This window comes from Neomonachus schauinslandi, chromosome 4 (assembly GCF_002201575.2).
Source record: "Neomonachus schauinslandi chromosome 4, ASM220157v2, whole genome shotgun sequence".
Taxonomy (NCBI): domain Eukaryota; kingdom Metazoa; phylum Chordata; class Mammalia; order Carnivora; family Phocidae; genus Neomonachus; species Neomonachus schauinslandi.
The window spans coordinates 58,918,802-58,940,631 of NC_058406.1; the positions used below are offsets into that span (position 1 = coordinate 58,918,802).

Here is a 21,830-nt window from a genome sequence, read left to right on the forward strand (position 1 = left end):
AGGCCACCCTCCTGTTCCTATTCAACATTCAGATTCCATTATATCTATTGCCTCAGAGCTGTTAACTCTGCCACTTTCACTGGCCCTGTGCTTAAGCCAATTGTATCGATTTAGGGAGTATTTAACAGTTTTGGCTCCTACACAAGTCATTTTCCCAAACTTCCATTTCCTCTCTAAATTTCTTCCAGTTCAAATCAAATATAGGATTTGGTACTCTTAAAAGTGGCTCTGGGTATCTCTATTTATACAAGTGATAGCTCTCCCTCACAGCCCCTACTGGCAATCCTTTACATAAAGACTTCTCTTTTGATTTCTTTTCTAAGATTCTACTTGTTATCATGCTAATTATCTCAGGCAACTTTCAAAACTGGAGATCTTCCAGGAATCCAGAAGAGTGGGAAAGAACCTGTTACTTACCTTTTTCGTATTGCCTACATAAAAGCAAATAAACTTAGCATGTTATTCAGGATCCTTCCTGCTCTGTCCCAAATCTCACTTTCAAATCTCATTGCTTTCCCGTTCCCCAGGGCACTGTAAAGGTGTTCCCTTCCATATTACTGTATGCTATTGCAAAACTTTGTTTCTTTCCTTAAGCTCTTTCCTTGGTGGGTATTCCTTTTCTACTGTTTCTTACCCAGCACACTTCTACTAATCTTTTAAAAGTTCAACCTTAGTGTTACCTCCTCCATGAGGTCTTTTCCTCCTCTATGAAGTCTTGTACTTACTTTTAAAAATAATTACTACTCTCCCAAAAATGTCATAGCACTTTGAACAGCTCTCGGAGAGGCCTTAGGATCCAGAAGATGGTTGAATCACTCTGAATGAGGTTATTCCAGAATACATTGGCAATGAAGCATGGAGAAATTTGAATCTACTCCCACCCCCAGCAATGCAAGACATGGTCCAAGAGAAAAGAACAGAATGTACCTTCCCAAAAATGCATGAGTGACTTTATATCTCAAAAAAAGAAGTTGAGGTTCAGAGATTAATAATTTCCAATGCAAAAACAGTCTCCTTTACATGGGTAGTGAAGGAAAATGGATTTTATTATACTCTATGAACATTCTTATAATATTATGGCTTCTTGTCAGGAATTGGAGAAAATGACTTTGGCAAGAAGATGTACAGATAGTTGACGTGGAAGTTTCCCTGCATCATTACAAGATATGGAACAGCGGGGATATACTTAAGGAAGAAATGTCTGCCTGCATAAGTATATTGTTTTGACTGTGTTTTATTCAGTTCTGAAAATCTTGTTTCAAATTAACTAGATAATAAAGGTCAAAGAAGAATCAGAATTATATGGGAGATCTACTCCTTAATGAAAAGATTGAGTGCAACTTTCATTTAATCAGGGGTGGGAGTGATGCTCTCTTGTCATTTCCCCTATCCTTCTTTTTTTTTTTTTTAAAGATTTTATTTATTTATTTGAGAGAGAGAGAATGAGAGACAGAGAGCATGAGAGGGAGGAGGGTCAGAGGGAGAAGCAGACTCCCTGCCGAGCAGAGAGCCCGATGCGGGACTCGATCCCAGGACTCCAGGATCATGACCTGAGCCGAAGGCAGTCGCTTAACCAACTGAGCCACCCAGGCGCCCCTCCCCTATCCTTCTTAAGAACAGATTTAAGTATTAGATGACTGAGGAAAAAAAAATATGGAACTAGGCAAAAGGGACAAAAAGTAGAGTCGCATGCAATTTGTTATACAAGGAGGAAGGGCTGACTTCAGAAATGGGTGGAGAAGTATTGTCTTAATAGGAGTCTTAGGGAAGAAGGAGGTGGCTTTCAGTAACTTGTAATATCTGCTGCTCAATATTGGTCATATCTTGGTTGGATAAGCGGTGAGAAGAAGGGGAACAAGATGGGGCCAAAAAGTCAGCTATGGGCCACTGCTCCCAAAGACAAATTATCATAGAAAGCCTACTCAAAAATTAGACTATAAGGCAGTGCTTAAATGCTTCAGAATTGGTCATAATTGGTCTCTCTTGTGGAGTAGAACTGAGAGTGCAAATGGGACCAGCTTTTGGAAAATGAGGAAGATGGAGATAGGATCATTGGGATGGAGGCTGAGAGTCACTCCTCCTGTCAACACATATGACTAACTAAAGCATATTACTGTACAGGACAAATAAATGAGTGGACTAAGAATATCAACGGGCAGATTTAGATTCAACAAATAATTTTAGGAAAAACTGGTGGGCTTATTTCACCACCTGTCTAAAACATAACAAGAAGGAAGAAAACCAGTATCTAATTCCATAAGATAACTACAACCTCTACACTGAATTTTTTTTACTTTATTTATTTATTTTTTTTGGTCACAAAAGAATTGAACAAAAAGGAAGAATTCCTTTCCCATGAAAAATGTCTTTCTTCTGGAAAAATTGATATAGGACCAATAAATGAACTCTCTATGATGATATTGGGTAACTCCTGACACCTGAGGAAAGTTTCTGCTATCTTAAATTCCAAGTTAATTTTTATTTTTTCTAAAGGACTCAAAAATTCCCTCGTTTGTTTGTGCCCTTAAATGTAGGTGAAAGTTTGCTTTTGAAAATCTTATTTATAGTTTGCATGTTCACCTAACCAATGAGGTTTTTAAATGACGGGATCTGTTTTCCTTTGTTTTTTCTACATTCATGGTATTTTCTTTTTCTGCCCAGCTAATCTCTGCAAACTTCTGATATGGCTAAAGTTATCCTATCTACTTATTTTATTAATTTCCCTTTCTGTTGTACTGGATTGTGACCTCTAGAGAACAGAATTTATATCTTTTTTTTTCATTTTCATGATCCTAGCATCTATTATAAAACTTCATATTTATTATTTGATAAATGAATCCTTTAACTCATTTTATATAAAATTCTGGGAAGTAGGATGACCCTTCTTATACAAAATTTTGGGAAGTAGGCGTTTCTACTCATCTATGTCTGTGTAATAAATTATACAACACTTAGTGGCTTAAAGCAACACCATGATTTTGTGGGTCAGGAATTCACACAGGCACATCACTGAATCATCATCTGGGTGATTCTATGCTCCAGTTGCTGGTATTCATCCGGTGACTGGGATGGGCTCACCTGGGCTTCCTCTATCTCAGTGCAAGCTCAAGGTCTCTCCAAGGCTCAAGTCAGACCTTTTATATGATGGCTGGGGGTTCCCAAGAAACAAGATAAAGGCTGACATGACAGTCTCTATGTTTGTGGAAGCCTGAATAGGAATTTATTTATTTATTTTTTTTAGAAAGGCAAAATACTGTTCATCTTATTGCCCAAGCAAATTTGGCATATATTTCTTTGGCCTCAATTGCTTTAATTGCTTAACGTCCTTCAATATGCAAGTTACTCTGAATTTATTTTTTTGCAATGCCTCTATCATTGCCTTTTGTGTTTTCACACTGAATGCTCTCAGCCCAAAGAAACCTGGTTAGGTTCATAGTTGTCCAATAAGTACATCAATACTTTTCCAAATAGAAATGAGGAAAACAAGGGTCAAGGCCTCTAGAATCTACCCCCTGTAACCCATTGCTCTCTGTCCATTCCACTTCCAGATGTTCTTTATTTCAATTCTATATTATTCTTTCATGTCCTTGCTCATAACCCTGTCAAGTGGAGTGCTAGTATTTCCCTTTACATTTCTGTTAATTTATTTTTATTCTAGTTTAAACATTTTTATAAGTGAAAGAAAATATATTTCAATATGAGGCAGAGTAGTAACAATAAACTAGTTAGGTATAAACCAAGTTTAAACTTTGTAATTTGGCATACAAGAACTTTGCAAATTTGTTTCCAAATTATCTCACACTCTTTTCCCTGAGTAAATAGCCTAGTCAGTCCATGTGAAATGCTTCAAATACTCTTTGCATTCTCCCAGATCTCTGCCTTGGCTGATGCCATTCCTTTGACTCCATTGATGGGACCCCAGTTATTTTTCGAGCCCCTGCTCAAATGTCACTATTTTTATGAAATCTCATAATTTATGAATCTCATAATTGAAATTATTCCTTCCTTCTAAGGATTCCTTTTTTCCCCCCTAGGCATTGCTAAACAGCTTTCTCTGTACTTCTTAATGTGGTTATTATGCTATAATGTTATCATTTTGATATTTATAAAGCAGTTTTCTTTACAAAAATAAAATGCTCCAGATGAGCAGAAATTGTGTGATTTGCACAGGGTAAAAACTCCATAGAGGTTGGAATTAATAAATGGATGAATGAATCAAGGACTCAATAGTAGGGTAATTTTAATAGTTGTCTTTTAGTTGAAAATACATGAACTATATTGGTAAAGCAATTTTTGGGAAAAAAATCTAGGAGAAGGTCCAGCAGAGAATTCAGACATTTTATTAGGTAGAATCACTGCCTATGTTCTCCAAACAAGAGTCTTTTATCAAACACTAATAAAATACTTCTCCTTCTACATTAAAAGTCCAAACATAAAAAAAAAAGGATGTCAAATATTATTTGGTATATTCAAGTATATTTGTGCAGTTTTATTGCATATACAAAAATATCCTTGTATGTAATTATCAGTATTTAAAAGCATTTAATCATTAGTTTAAATCATCAAACATAATAAATTTAAGAAAATTAATACAGTTTTATTTTGTCTTATAAATTTAAATATCTTCAGCATTAACAGTGGTTTGTATAATTTGCAAATATAATAAAAAATGCACAGATTTTATTAGAGCTGAAGTACTAAATGCTTTGTTTGAATTTTTAAAATATTTGTTGTCCCTAAATTAAGATATGGCTGAGATTAGTAAAGCAATGATATTTTGTACACTTTGGGAAACATAGGCCTTTAACTTAATAAGAATGTTCTTCCTTCACTGTATTTTGAACAAATGACACTAAATACAATTAGAGAATAAGTAGCCCAAAACACCTATATGAATTGTGTTGAAATGTCACAAAAAGCTTAGTTCACATTGATTTTCCAGTGACACTAGTTACTAATTCATGCGTGACTAACTAAAGCATATTACTGACTGCCCTAAGAAAGTACAAAATTTAAAGTTTTTGCATGGCTAGAATAGATATGGATAACTAAGATATTATGAAAAGTCTTCTAAAAAGTCTTTAACATTTACAGGAATGTCTCACTTTGCACTAATATAACCCATTTTCACTGTCAGTGGTTCAAATGGTTTTAGTTCCACACTGAATGTCTCTTTAGAAAGGCCCTGGTCTCTCAAAGGCAGTATACATAATGAAAAGGAAATTTAAGTGACTTTTTTCCAGAAGTATGGAACAATTTAGTAGTCTCTAGGAAATGAATATCAATGGACAGCTTGGTAGTCATATGAAACTTGTTCAAATTCAGTCAACTTATAACTCCCTCTAGTTCCCTCTGTAAAAGGTGCTCATATTTGATTGTAGAACGTCTTTTCTTTTTTCCTTTGAAATAGTAAAAATTCTCAATCTTATATTGCCTATTTATAATCTTTTAATCTTCATATTGACTAGTTTGTAAATGTTCCTAATTCATTATTGTATCTAGACTATTGTTAAAGAATCAAGTTTGGGGGATGTTTAAGGAATAAAAATAAGAATATTCATGATACCACTGATACTAATACCAAAAACCTAACTAGGTTGATGCCTAATTAGTTAATACCTAATAACCACCACATATGGAACATTGACTTTCCATCGAGTGCTATTGTGATCATTTCACATACATTATCTCATTCTCTATTGGTGATCATATAGGAAGATAGTTTTCATTTTCCCTTCTCAGTAGATGAAGAAACAGAAGCTTAAGGAAGTTGAGCATCTGGACAAATTAAATGCCAATTAAATAGTAGAAATGGGATTCAAACTCAGGCCTTGTAGACTAAGTCACATGCACATGTCCAGCACACATATAACCCATTCACTTAGTCATTAAAAGTCTGAATTTCTAATATGTAGCAGGCTGAAAGGAAAACAATAAAAAGAAAAGGTTCATGCTTAAGTTCAATTTAGGTCAACAAAATCTTATCAGTATTTACTAGGCTAGTTATTGTGTGAGACACTAGTGATAAGTACTTAACTAATTAGAAAACGTGTTAAATTCAATAGAGTAATATACATAGGGCACTTTAAGGGAACAGAAGAGAGATAGGAGATAGAAAGACAATGAAAGTGTGGATACCTAGTTGGGTTTTAAAGGATATTGGAAAAGCCAAAGATGGGAGGGGCTTCAAAATGGAGTGAGAGTATGTACAAAGGTACAGAGATGAGAATGTATGCATATGAACACTGCATATGACTTAATTCAAGATTTGAGATGAGGCTGGAAAAGTAGAGAGGACTGCATATTGAGAAAGTTGTGTCCAAGTCCGCCCAACATATAATGCTATGGTATACCAAAGTCTTTGCTCAGGTTTTCCCATTTTATTCAATAGTCTTTTAAATCCTGTTCTGTCCAAACTGCAAATTTTTACCTATTAGAGGCTGAAGAGCTTAGGGCTTATGATTATACACTGTAGAATCCCACTAACTGGGTTCAAATACCACTGTCACCATTAATGAGTTGAGTGATCTGGGGCCAGGTTTGTTGTTATTGTTCATCAGATGGATGAACAGTATGTTCATTCATATGTTCATATGATGTCATTTTTGCCCTGAAGTAATTAATAAATGTTATTATATATTTTTTCAAACTGCAGCTCCTGCATTGTCTAACTATCCCTATAGAATAATCATTCGTTTCTTTATGTATCACTTCCACATACATATGGTAGATACAAAATAGAAGAATTGAATGAGAGAATGAAAGTATTGTTTTTCAGTGTGTAAGTACTGAATATTTCAAGGTTTCATACTTTTCTCAAACACTTGAAATCAACATGTGATCTGGTTATCCCTTTAATATTTTAGAAATTGTACAACATATCTCATATAATTTCACACACACACATTCACATAAATAGAATGAAACGGTTAACAAAATTATCTTTTGAACTTCTACAAAGCAGCTAGGGAATTGTAACCCAGGTAGTTCTTTTACTTCGTTTGGCAAAACTGATTATAAGTCTCATAAACTGATTTTCATAAAAATAGGAAATACCAGACTTATTGCATGAAATACTTTCCTGTGGAAAGTTTTTCACAGTCAAAAGTAAGAAAGTATTATTGTTCAACTAACAGATGCAAAATTATACAGAGGCAACAATTCCAAACTGGTCAAAATCTCATTAAAATTGTATGAGGAGAATTGTGTAGGACCCATTTACAATTTTTCTTTATAGCAGAATATCAAGTAATCCATGATTTGAGAGCAAACTTTAGTTTTATCCTAGACCTGCTTGACCTTGTAAGTGTTTCTTGATTTTAAAGGATGACATTTAATTAAAGCTGCCTTGCTGAAGTACAGTAATTATTGGTGCAGATAAAAAAGCTTTACAGAAACCCAAGCCAGTAGATTGGTAAGAGCAACACCGATTTTTCTTAACATCATGATGTAGCATTTGCAAATTGTGATATACTATCTAGCTTTGTATCATTTAAAAGCACATCAAGTTTGCTGGTTGAATTAGCACACACGATTGTGGAAGAGGCATTTCAATTAAACCACAGTCAAACAGACTTCAAGAATTTTCTACCTTTATTTGTAATGCCGTGCATAAAATTATTCGAGCATTACAATGAAGAATGAGAACTCATGGAGTATAAAATCGGACCAAAGTCTCTCCCCTTAATAGATGATATCTTTCCTTCATAGTTTGCTACTCTTCAATGAATGACATTTAGTAATATGTATGAGTAATTGCTAAGTTTACTGCTCATTACCTCTTTAAAAATCCAAGGAAGTAGTAAGCACATTTTGATCTTTTTATGAGAAAACAATTTTCATGATAAAGATTAAAACAAAATAAGTGATTTTTATTTGTAGTTTAATAACTTAGGTACTGATTCTTTGTGATACCAAAATACTATGATTACACTTTCAATTATATTTGTGCAGACTGTCAAAAAAAAAAAAAGTATTCAAAAGGCAATCTTTTCCTTTTATACAAAAAATGATTTTAGAATCCTTCAAAATAATGCTTTAGTAAAAAGAGGTGTCCTAATAAAATTATGTCTGACTTATTTTCCCAGAAGTGTATAAGAAATAGTCTTCATACCTGTATTCATAATTAAAGATATTATGGGAAAATAATGTAAAGATATCAACTCTGTAAATTTAGTGTGTGAAATCTAAGATAATATTACCATTTTCCAGCTTGATATTCTCTTAAGATTACATACAAAATTATTTAAAACAGTTTTGATTTGTGTGTAAACTATAATTTTGATGGCTAATATCACTAAAGAGAAAAATTTTGTTGACTTTTTTTAACAATTTTACCCTCATTGACATTGTTTGATCACTATGCACATTGATCTCTCTTAACAGATCTACATGTTAACATAGTATTTCATAATCATTTATTGTTGAGCCCAAGATAGCAGGTGTTTAGCATATTTTATTTTGAATTGATACAAATGTATATTGAATTCTTGATCCTTGAGGTATTTTACAGATGTTTTCAGAACTACTCTAATGACTAAGATGATAAATGGGTTTAAAATAACTTTAGCTAATTATACCTTTTCTAATTTCAATAATGATGACATCTATCAGTTTGCCTACATAGATCCTAGGTTATAATTATCATTCAGTTTGAATTCTATAATCTCTAAATCAGTTAGAAGAAGATGAGACTTTGTGGGTTTGGGCAGTCATCACATTATGGTGTTAATCTCCTACAGGGATCAGCTATTGATTTTATTTCATGATTCTGGAAGGTATAACTTTTCTTCTGAGAAAGGTGACAGTGAATATTAAAGTAGCCTTTATTTTATGAGTGCAACATGATGATAATGATGATAATGAAGATCATAAGGCAATAATGAACAATAATAAAACTAGCTACCTTGAGGTCCAAATTAAAATTAACAAAGGAAGAGAGGATCCAAAATTTAGGGAAAAATCTATTCTTTCTTTTCTTTTTCTTATACATTTGTTGTGAAGGACAGTTGAAAACAGAGAGTTGCACCTTAAGGACTACATGGTATTCAAGTTGATCCTCACCACTTTTCTGTGGTAAAATATAAGACTCAATATAAAATGCTTCTGCTTGAAAATTCCTTTACAAACATTGATTTAATGACTACTGAGTACCAAGGAATGAGGTTCATTCCATTACTGTTCTTCAAATCTTTTAACCACATTTACATTCCAAATTTTGGCAAAAGAATTGCCCCTCTTTGATGCTGCCAAGAAGAAAAAGAAGTAACGCATAGGAGGCAAAACATAATTACCCTTATATTTTTTAAAAAATCATGTTTATCTTTCTTGTTTTTGTTTTGAATTAATATTTTATTAAAAATCTTTCAACTAAAAAAAAACATTTTTCCTGGAAGAGGAAATTAAGATTCAAAAAGATTACAAGATGTAATTAATATCATAAAGAAAGATTTTTATATCCCATCTTTTTTCATAAAGGATTTCTCACAACACAAGTTTAAATGAAGACAAGAGAAAGGTGCTGGGACATTAGGTTAAGGGGGATCAGAGGAACAGCAAGATGTTTAGAATAGAGAAGACTTGTACAAACACTTTAGTAAACTAAGAACAAAAAATCATTGAGAAGGAAAAGAAAGAAGATGCAGTAGAAAGAGGTGTTAGAGCCTGGTCATGAAGGGAGAATAAGATAAATTGAAAAAAACTCCTTTGAGTGAAAATGTCTTCCTTAGAAATACCAATATTCAACCAGAAAAAGGAAAATTGAGAGCACGTGCAATGAAAAGGTGATCATATTACATATGATTAAAAAGGTGAACTATCGGGCGCCTGGGTGGCTCAGTCGTTAAGCGTCTGCCTTCGGCTCAGGTCATGATCCCAGGGTCCTGGGATCGAGTCCCACATCGGGCTCCCTGCTCGGCAAGAAGCCTGCTTCTCCCTCTCCCATTCCCCCTGCTTGTGTTACTGCTCTCGCTATCTCTCTCTCTGTCAAATAAGTAAATAAAATATTAAAAAAAAAAAAAAGGTGAACTATTGGTACTTAACTCCTAAGAGGAGTATAGATTAACATTCCAAGAACTCCAGCTGTTTAGTGCATAAAGATAATTCATTTGGGGGGTGCCTGTGTAGCTCAGTCAGTTAAGCCTCTGCCTTTGGTTCAGGTCATGATCTCCGGGGTCCTTGGATTGAACCCCGCATTGGGATCCCTGCTCAGTGGGGAGTCTACTTCTCCCTCTGCCCCTCGTGCTCTCTCTCTCAAATAAATAAATAAAAAATCTTTAAAAAATGATAATTCATTTGGTTGTTTTTCTTATATTGTGTTGGTCTAAATTAGAAGGTACAAATTCTATTTCAGTTTCTAGACCCCACAAAGATAGCAAATTCCATTTTACCATTGGGAAAGGCCTGGGGAAGAGAGTGAATTGGAGAATTACATGAGTCCATCATTGATACACACTGTTGATGGATTTAGTATTTCTTTCAAATGAGAAGATTTCTAGAACCGAGGATACTAAATTTACTTCCTATAATTAAATGGAGACAATAAGAATAGAATCTACCTTTTATTAGACCCTCCTGAGTAGGTCAACAATGAATCAGAAAGAACCAACGCAGGTTACAAAACATTAGTAAATTGTGAAAAACTTCTTCCTGGCCATTTCTCAAATTCTTAAAACTGTTCGAAAGGGCTTAACCTTTCAGATCTCTGAAAACCCCAAGAAGCAGTACCTCAAAGACTCTATGACAAGGACCACATGTAAATACAGACATGATAGACATGAAAGACAGTAGTTACTAAAAAATGAGTACTGGTTAAAAAAAAAACAACAACAACAACTTAAAATAAAAAGAAATGAGTTCTGCACTTTTTTTTTTGTCCAGGTAAGAAAGCCTCTTGAGGAGCAGGCAGGCCAGAGGTGGGGAGGAGAGAACCTAGCATACAGAGTTGAGTTTTGTCTTTTTGTTCCAATTAATGCTATTTTAAGCTATAGGATCTCAATGATGGTGCCTCTCCTCTGATGATCCTTGTAGGGTGTAAGATGAAGGCGAGATATACCATGATATAAACTGTGATAGGGTATGTTTGATAAAACAGAGACCTGGGAGTATCCAATGCTCCAGCATCTACCTTAGAGCACATAATAGGTGAAGGACAAGCAGTAATGCCAGGCTTTCAAGGAGGTAGGAGATGAGTCTTTTATACAGGCAGGCACCAGAACAAGGACCTAAGCAATAGAAGCCAAAAGCTAGACAAGTAAACTTATAGCAGGCATTGGAACCCTGACTCTAAGCTGAACCCCCACTGCTTCTGAACAAGTGAAGTTGACCTAACAAAGACGTATCTCCTTGTTATAACTGCAGCACAGTTGGTAGGAATTGTTTGATTTATTTGGGCAGGTGAAGGAGCCAGAGTACTAGAGTTTTATAATCATATCTTAAAATATTCTACTAGTTAGATGACAATGATTTCCAAAAATAGGTCCTGATCTGACACATTGTGTCTGTATCAGGGAGTGCAGATATTTCAATTGCAATTCCTTCTTAGATCCATTCCAACAGAGCAAGTCTTCGGAAACATTTTCAAATGGAAATATAGAAGCAACTCAGATTAATTTTTAATCAAGTCAATTCCTTCTGAGGAAGGCAGTACAGGTATGGTGGAAAAAAAACAAGTATTTTAAAATTGTCCTCTGAGATGAGTTCTGGTTCTGACAAGAAAGTTTTGTGATCTTCAACTAGTTACCTCTCTGAGCTATGGAAAATTTTCTAATGTATAAAACGGGACTAAAATGCAATTTTGCTGTTTAACTGCTGACAGATTTAAAGTGCCATCTCTTCTGCTTTACCTTTGCCTCACATATGAGCAAGCTGGAAAAAAAAAAAAGTCTTCGGTCTGGGCAGGAAATTCAAGCCATGCAGGATCCATAACCCCAGCCCTAAATCTAAGTACCATAAAACCCCCAAATTCGTTCTCCTTCCTTGCTTCTCAGGCCATTTTCAGACCTGCTTGGGCTCTACTGCTATCCCCAAAAAAGTTCCATCTTGGAAGTAATAAACATTTTCACATCCCCTTGGTGTGCATATGTGTGTAACATCATCAGTCTCAACATCTGAACTAAATTTTGGGGGAGACCCCAAAAGGATAATTCAATAAAACCCTGCCACAATGTAATGACTGAGGTCCAAAATTTCTACCAAGTAAATCGCAGGCTTTTATTAATGCCAGATTAATGACAAATGATATTTTTTCATTCAATCTTCACAATAGTATAAGGCATAAAACAAAGATAGTGAAAGGTCCATGCATGTAATTGATGATACACTGAGAAAGCTCCAAGTGATGATGAAACCATCAATTCTAAATCAATCTTTCCCTTTCCAACAAAAGACAAGAACATTAGCCCACTCCTTTTTGAAAACATGGGCTGAGCTGAGGTAGGAAGCCAATTGAGTATAGTTGCATTATCTCAGGGAATATATCTTGGAATATATCTACTATTTATCTTTGAAGAAGGCTGTGAAGATTAAAGAAGCAGTGTCTGATCAAAATAGTATGTCAGTAAAGTGTATTTCTTCATGTATCCTCTTACTTCAATACTCATAAGATGTAGGCAGTCCTGAGCCCACAAACTCATAAATCTGGCTATATGGTAAGTAAGTGAGGGAGTGGATAGCCAGATGGTTTCTATTACTTTTAAGAATAATTTCTAAATAAAGTATATTACATAGACTATCACTTACAGTGGCTGTAACTCTATGATGATATTATTCCATAGAGGGAATAAAGAATTTAAATTGTACCAACTCCTTTAGGCTTGTGAGAATAGAGCTAATAAAAGTTCTACAGCATCTCCCTGGGGAAGGAAATACAAATTCATAAAAACCTACCCTTTGACTTTCTGAATGGCATTTGTCTTAGCACTCCTTTTATAGGCCAAAATCATGAGAATCGTCAGAGCAAAAATAGCTGATTTAATAACTCCAATACCATTTGTTGAGGAGCAAAATAGTTGCTGACCTTTCATTTTTGTAAAGCCCCTATGAATTATGAATATATGGTATAGCAAGCACTAGGACTAGTGATATTTAATGATTTAATACATGGATGGTTTGGGGATAGAAATACAGGTGAACTAATTCATGAATACTAACTCATTTCATCAAACATATATTAAGCACTTCCTGTATGGTGTCTACTGTGATGAGACCTGGTTGATAAGATAAAAATGGAAGTACGTGGAGTTTAGACTCAATTTTCAAGCAATTGCAAATTTAGAAGTAGGGGAGATTTGCTGAAAATTTATATATATATACTTTTATATATATATATATGTAAAATCATAGAAATAAGTGTGGTTTTTAAAAAGGTTTGGCAAACAAGAGAAAGCAAGTTGGACTTTAAGGGTACAAACTAGATAACTACTTGATTTAGGCACTAGAAAATAGAAATTTGAAAGGATGGGCAGAAAATAAAAATATAGGCGTGCCATCAGGGAAAATGAGAATTACTGGTATGGAATGATGGAGAGCTAAAAAAGAAAGATGTCTGTCATTGATAGCCTTTATTGCTAGAAAAAGTGATGTGTATTACAAAAACAATAGTGATGATGAGGTCAGCTGTGCAATAGTGAGTTTTAGACACTGAACTAATATGTGTTTGTCAAGTAAAAATTTAAATATGAACCTAGAGATAAAATGAAATTGGTGAACTATCATGATATGGGTTCATAGATAAACAGATTATATAATTCTCTTAGAGGAAAATATAGATAGGTAAAGAAGAACATGAGTATATTTTGAGGTGCATCTGTGGAAAGAGTGTGGGATACAAAGAAGGATATTGCATAGGAATCAAAAGCAAGAAGGTAAAGAGTTGGGAGAACATGCCATAGACACTAAGTTAAAAGAAACAAGTGTTGATATATCTAAAAGGAATTGTGTTCTAATGGCAGCTTAATTAAATTCTCAGAAGGAATTAGGAATATTATTCCTTTGGATTCTGAAATCATTTTGTGACTTCATTTAGGCTATAAGTATTCATTTATTTATTTACTTAACGAATACTTATTAGTGTTTTGCTCTTCTGTGCATGGGGGATACAGGATGAAGATTATACCATCTGCCACTCTTGGATTTACAGAAGATAAATTAAGTCTACCTGGGGTGGAGAATTTGGGGAAAGTTAACAGAGTAGAAAATATTCAAGTGAGGCCTTGGCAGCCAGGAAGGTGGGGGAAAGACATTTTGGGATCTAGAGTGGCATAAGCCAAAAACCAGAGTGATAAAATTCTGTATAGTTTTCCAAGCATGTTGGCTTTTGTAGGAGTATTGGAGCTGTAGTTATAGGTACATAGACAGGAGCAGGATATGAAACTGGGAGGTTGCTGATGGCAGATTGTGAGGAACCTTTTATACAATATCACTGATTACTGATATTACTGATACAGTCAGTACCAGAAAACCTTGAGCCTAAAACTGCTCTAAAATTAAAGTCTAGTAATTTAAACGAAACAAAAAACAAAAACCTGTGACTTTCCTATCCTCAGATCTTGTCTTCTTTCAAACTGTCTTCCACACCTTTCCTATAGTATTTAAAATACAAATCTTGTAGTTCTTTCACTTAAAATCCTCAAAATCCTCAAAAGAAGCACAATTAGGTTATTGAAAAAGTAAAAAAAATCTGCTGTGCCAGGTGTAGTAAATACTTTCATAAACAAGCCAACTATGCTTTTATTCTCCTATATTTTTAATTTTCAGGGAAATTATAAATTCTAGTTTTGGTGCCATAGAGCACCTCTCTTTGTTTTGCTGTCCATATACTTGTTTTACTGTCACAATATTTTTGGATTTTGGAGAAGTTAGTCTCTCTAAACCTTAGTTTTTTGAGTATTTGAGTTCACTCCAAAATACTCAATAGTAAGTATATACAAATATATATATTAACACATTAATATTAATATTAAATATATTTAATGCAAGTTATTTAAACAAAATTCAAAATATGTAGATCTGATATATAAATATAATTTATAAACTATATTTTATAAATTTAAAATATTTATAACTATAAAAAATTTATATTAAAATTCATTTAAGGGGCGCCTGGGTGGCTCAGTTGTTAAGCATCTGCCTTCAGGTCGGGTCATGATCCCAGGGTCCTGGGATCGAGCCCCGCATCGGGCTCCCTGCTCAGCAGGAAGCCTGCTTCTCCCTCTCCCTCTGCCCCTGCTCGTGTTCCCTCTCTAGCTGTCTCTCTCTCTCTCTGTCAAATAAATAAAAAATAATAATAATAAAATAAAATTCATTTAACATTAAAATAAATAGCAATCTTTTTAAAACTGTATGTTATCACTACTATGCTATTAATCTGTGCAATGTACTCTTTTATACTTAACTAATCTTTCATGTGCATAATTCTTGCTTCCCAAATAGGTTTGTAGGCTCAGCTAGGGGTAGGAAGCACACATTGTACTGATACCTTTTGATTTGTCCTCACCATAAGTGTCTCCTAAGATTTTTGAATTTTAAAGTAACTATCACTCTTCTCTGAATTCTTAATTTTAGCTAGTTGAGCACTAGAACTACAACACTGAGCAAGTACAGATTTCCTCCCCCTCTGTCCTCATGGAGCTTACCCTCTTGCAAAGGGCAGGAAATAAACATTAAGTAAAAACCTCTGAGTGGTTAAAATTGAAGCTGTGATAGGGCTCTAAAAAAGAAATGCATATTGCTGAGAATTGTGTGACAGGCAGCTTTTAACTGAGGAGCTTATCCAAGAAAACATTCTTGTGGCAAAGACAAATATTAAGGAGGAATAGTCATAAATTAGGCAATACAGGAAGTAAAAGAGTTCAAGAGAGAAAGAATTGAATCTGCAAAACAATGGCAGGAGTAATCAAAATGAGGCGGTACTGAAAGAAGTCCTCACGACTGAATGAGCACAGGACACAGTGTGATGTGAGGTTGGAGACTGACAAGAGATAGACTGGGCAGGTCTCCTTATTATGGGATTTAATCTTTTATTTTCTAAAATTAAAAAAAAAAATAGTTTTCTAGTAGTAATGAAAAGCCACAGAAGGAATTTCAGCAAATGGGTATCATATTGTGTTTTCATAAGAACACTCTGGTTGCAATACGAAAAAATGATTTCAAGAAACGAAGGTGTGAAGGGGCACCTGGGTGGCTCAGTTGGTTAAGCAACTGCCTTCGGCTCAGGTCATGATCCTGGAGTCCCGGGATCGAGTCCCGCATCGGGCTCCCTGCTCGGCGGGGAGCCTGCTTCTCCCTCTGACCCTCCCCCCTCTCATGTACTCTCTCTCATTCTCACTCTCTCAAATAAATAAATAAATCTTTAAAAAAAAAAAAAAGAAAGAAAGAAAGAAACGAAGGTGTGAATTACCCTAAGAGACTATTAATAGGAGTTCTAGCAAGAGGTAGATGGAATGATCTTTCTTAACTCACTTTCCTCTGTATTGAAGTCTTTTCGAAAGTGAACCAGACAGTTCACCCTTAATGATATTTTCCTTGTCATTAGAAAGTGATGGGAAGAGTTTACCATAAGGACAATTGCTTCTCACTGTATGCCATATCTCTTTTAACATCCCACTTCAAAACAGATACTGCAGTCATGTGACAAATACATTGTTAGTGACAGAAACAAGTTACGATCATATGGATTCTCATATCTCATCTCTTACTGTATTTTTGAAAATGTCTCAATTTGTTTCATAATGAGCTCTTACACAGATTTCCTGTGTATTGTTGCTACCATCATGGCTGTATTTAAAAGAATGTTTGGGGGCTCCTGGGTGGCTCAGTCGTTAAGCGTCTGCCTTCGGCTCAGGTCATGATCCCAGGGTCCTGGGATCGAGCCCCGCATCGGGCTCCCTGCTCGGCAGGGGGCCTGCTTCTCCCTTTCCCTCTGTCCCTGCTTGTGTTCCCTCTCTCACTGTGTCTCTGTCAAATAAATAAATAAAATCTTTAAAAAAAAAAAAAGAATGGAAAGAATATCTACAGATTGCATATCCAAAATAGGCAAATTAAAATAGTAATCAGGCCCTGATAAATTCAAGGACAGTAACATATTTAAGATTAATTAGCAAAACCTATCTAGGGGCCTGTTATCCATAGATAGGATTCTGAGGGCAGGAAAACCAGAATGGTGGTTTCACAGTATCCTTGCTGGTGGTGAGAACACTTCTTGATTATGTATGTAGAGTACAATGTATTTAATTGTTTCCAATGATATACAAAATTCCAGTTGAAGAAAATTATATTAAAAATGCATGAAAGTATCAGGTATCCCTCTGAGTGCAACTTTAAACCATGTTAGCCCAACCAGTATTTCTTAAATAATTTTTTTTTCTATACCCTTATCTACCATATTACTTAATGATTGTTCTGTCTTCATTTTTACTTGGATTCAACTTACTTTATCTAGTCCTATTTAAAGAAGCCTTTCTTTATGTATAAATAATAAGTGACATTATTTTCTTTGGGGACAATATATTCTCTTGGTCCTTTCTCTCCCTGCCTACCCAGGGTCTGAATTAATTGATTAACTGATTAATTCATTCATCAGTTCATTCATTTTGCTTGTGTCTTGATCTTTAAAGTTTTGATATTTAAGATTAGAGGTTTTCAACCTTTGTTTGAAGGCATTATATGATTAAATCTCTAATCTATCTGGTTGTATATACTATGAATTTTTTGTTCTATGTGAAACAACAGGGAGTTTGTTTCAACATTCTGATACCAGATTTATCTTCAATATTCAGGTATATCTTTTTTCTATAATTCAGGTGTTAATGGTAAAATCACTAATATGCATTTATCTGGTAAGTAGATTTAATTGAATGCTATTAATTTAATAGGATTTTCTCATTCTCGAAACGTTTAAAAAAAAACTTTGAAATGTATCTCATTCCATTTTACATGCAATTATATGTCAGAAATCATAATCTTTCAGGCTAGTTTGGTTTTCTTCTTTAAAGGTTAAATATATTTAAGACAGTTATCTTTATACAAAGGACCATTTTTCTCAAGAATCTATTGATGTTGAATGTGCATAAGAGCATAAGAGCATAAATGTCTTCAAACTGACCACTAGAACTTGATCTCTGATTTTGTTTGGTCACTCAGAAAATAAAAGTCTTCCAAACCATTTTTATCAAACAAAGAATATAAGGTTAGTAGTAATTCTGTCTACTCCATTATAACAACAAAAATAATAAAGCCTCTAAACTTTATTTAAAATTAAAGCTTCTCTCCCCCCTTTTGGGTTGATTGCCTATAGTAGAAGAAAGAAAAAAAAAAAAAGGTAGGTTTCCCATATATTACCTATGGGGCCCATTTGGCATCAGTTTCTTCAGGATGTGGCAAATATTTACAGCTCTCTTAGAGATACTTTTAAGGGTTACTCAGGAAATTCTCTCCTTAAGACTCTCTCTCATCTCTACTTCCCTTGACATGTGTTTACGTATCTCCTTGAGCTGACCATTCAAGATTCCTCCCTCATTTCTAAAGCATTTGGCAATACTATCCCAGCCTCTTTCTGCTGAGGTCCACTTGCCCCTCCATTTGTCCCTCTTTGCAGTATCTAAACCAACTCTGGCCAAATTTCTCTTATGTAGAGAACAGGAAATATGCCCCTTTGATCTGCCATCAGTAGGAGTGCAGTTATTTTCAATTACGCCCTGCTTTTCATTTAGCTGCCCAGCAGGCAGCTTTAGCTACAGCCTTTTGCCCTTTAAAATTCTCACTTGTGAGTCTGACCCTCATCCAGTGTGTCACTAGACTGCTGGGACTACAATCAAGCTTGCTGAGTTATTTCTCTGAAGCTCCTTTCACTAAGATTAAGGTCAGAAGACAACCATTCTACCCCAATACCCCTTGGGAGATGGGACTCACAGAATAGCTCTTGTCAAAGAAATACTTTGATTCCCAACTTACCTCTTGGCTTTTCCAAATTCTCTGACAGGCTGGAGATGGTTGGTCAGATAACAGCAGTAAAACAGTTACGTTCTTGCCCATCTCCTTGGCAAGTTGATATGGTCTTGAAACTCATAAATAGGTTTTATTCTGAGACAGAGATAAACTAGTATTGAGATAGAGTCTCATTTTATACATTTTTGGGGTGTCTGTGTGTGTGTGTCACACAAAGGACTGTTTTTATATACCCTGCACATTATGAAGTAACAAACTGATGTCTATATACATAGTAAATGTTAAATCATATGTGAGGACATTAATACTGAAGTGATGTATTGTTTCCAGTGGTACCCTGTGCTTACAAAACTATGGAAACCTCTATCTCTTGCTGGTGCCTTCCAGCACCAAGTATAAGCAAAGGAGTCTGGTTTGGCCTTGTTGGGGACATAGTAGGACAGAAAAACACTAAAAATGGATAAATGGAGTGTACCTAGAAGATAGCAACACACTTGGGTTCAAATTCCAACTCCTATTCTTAGTGTAAGATATAAGGAATTCACTTAAATTCTTTGGGGAAAAATCACAAACTCTTTAGTTATTTTCTTAAAAGTAAGTTAATAATATCTACAGAATTGTGAAGATTAAACAAAATAATAAAGTAAAAGTTCTATAGAATACAAAATGCAGCCTTTATGTACATTAGACTAAAACATTTTAGCATGCCTTCATAGGCATGGAAGAACCACTGGAGGTGCTTAATAAAGGAAGACATGAAATGTTAATCTAGTAACAAAGTATAAAATGAATTAGAGGGGAGGAGTTAAGATGGCGGAGGAGTAGGAGGACCCTGAGCTCGTCTTGTCCCTCAAACACAGCTAGATAGTTACCAAATCATTCTGAACACCCAAGAAATCAATTGGAGGTCTGAGAGAATAAAACTGCAAGTCTACAAGTACAAAAATGACCAACTTTTGGAAGAAAAGCTGTTCTTGAAGACCACCTGCTATTTAGTGATAAGAATGTTTGGACCGGACCTCATAAAACTGCTTGGCGCAGATATGAATGCTGATGTGGTGTGTCATACACTGGAGTTTTGTAAGCAGGACACTGGCGAAGCATTATGTCATCTCTACCCACTTCCCAAGGAGCCATGGAAATTTACATTAGAGAAGGCAAGACAGATTGTGAAGAAATCCCCAACTCTGAAATATTTCAGAAGTAGTTCTGATGTTTGTTCCCTCCCATTTTAGGCCAAGATCTGTCAGAGGATTAAATCAACCCTAGAAAATTCTGTGTCATTCAAAGATGAGACAAATATAGCATTTTCCCAACCTTGAGGGGCTACCGTTGGTGAGGGAGAGACTGCAATGACAACAAGATTGCATACCCCGGCAGAAGGCCAGACAACTGAGATATACACGAGGATTCAAACTGTAATGGCATTAGGGGTGTTGATCCAAAAGATGGAATTCCGTAGGATAAGAAGTTCTGTGAAGGTTCACAGCCCAGGGGAATCATTTTGCTGGGAGACTCAGCTGGGGCTCATTTTCACATCTCTCTTGAATGGATCACAGTTTCACAGATGTCTTTGCAATCCTTCATTAATTTACCAATACCTTTTACCAATAAGCTTGACTGGTCCCAACTCTTTGGTGCTACTGGGGTTCTGGACTCCATTAGTGGAATTAAAGAAAACTCTATTTATCTTTGATTACACTGCAATTACAGAGACTACCAGAATATTTCAAGAAATGGTGCATCTTCCCAAAACCTGGAGAGATTTCTAGAAACTATGTCTAGGAACCAACTGTTGGACCATCCAGACATCGTCATATATGCCATGGTTGGAAATGATGTCTGCAACAGGTGAGTTATGGAGAAAGAAGGTTTTGAAAATGCTTGGACTCTGGGTTCCCCCTCTTCTCTTCTCCACTCCACTGTGTTACAGTAGCCTGCTGTTGAGTTGAATTTCTCTGTCTTAGCAAGTCCTAGACACATATGAAATTGATAGAACCAATCCATAAAGCTGAAAGACCCTTTAAAAAAATATCTGATCCATTAAAAAAAAGAAAAAAAAGACGGATTAGAGTAGGTGCAGACCAGAGGCAGGTCAATCAGTTAGGAAGCCATTACGATACTTCTCTTGTATAATAACAAGTGATAAACAGGTAGGGTTTAAAAATAAAATATTCCATTAACTTGGTACAGGAATGCAAAATGGAATAGAGCTCAGAATGTATACTATTTCTCACATAAATTGGTATTCCCAAAATGCTTGCAGTGTGTTTAAAGCTATGAATGAGCTACAGCAAATGGAGTGAGTAGACATAGTCACTGTCCCAAAGATATCCTCTTGGCCCTCACCATTCCCAGATGTATTTACAGCTTCTTGTTAGAAACTGTAGTCTGGACCTGAGTCTCTATCCGAGATGTGACCACAAGAATGTACTTGATCTGTGCTCACGTTAGGTTGGAAGTATTGAGGAGTTAGTGTAGCCTGTAGTAGCCTTCAACCAATGTCAAGGGAGGAATCAGTGGATCAAGAGCTGGTCCTCTTTAGTCCTTTAGCAGGATAATTCAGAAGTGTGTCCTAGACAGTCTCCCTGCATCTCCAGTGGTCATGTGCCAGGTTGCCATGGAAGTAACCTGTTATTTAATGAAGCCAGAACTGGCTTCCTTCCCTTTCTTGTCTCACTTCATTCTCCTACCAGTGCTTTCAAAGATTATTTTTCAAATAAACTAACTACTTGCACTCAAATCCTTATTTCGGGGTCAACCTAAGATGAGGAAGGACATAGCATTGTACTGACCTTAATGTGTCTTTATAATGTATTTATGGAGTAAGAATAACTTGTAGGTCCTTCTATTATATTTAGATGTTTACCCATCTCAATAGATTTTAT

General features: G+C 35.3%; 1 pseudogene; it reads left to right on the forward strand.

Moving 5' to 3' along the window:
* LOC110570168 overlaps positions 1–20,797 on the forward strand; it is an 87,352-nt pseudogene extending 66,555 nt beyond the window's left edge.
* The last annotated feature ends 1,033 nt before the right edge of the window (positions 20,798–21,830 follow it).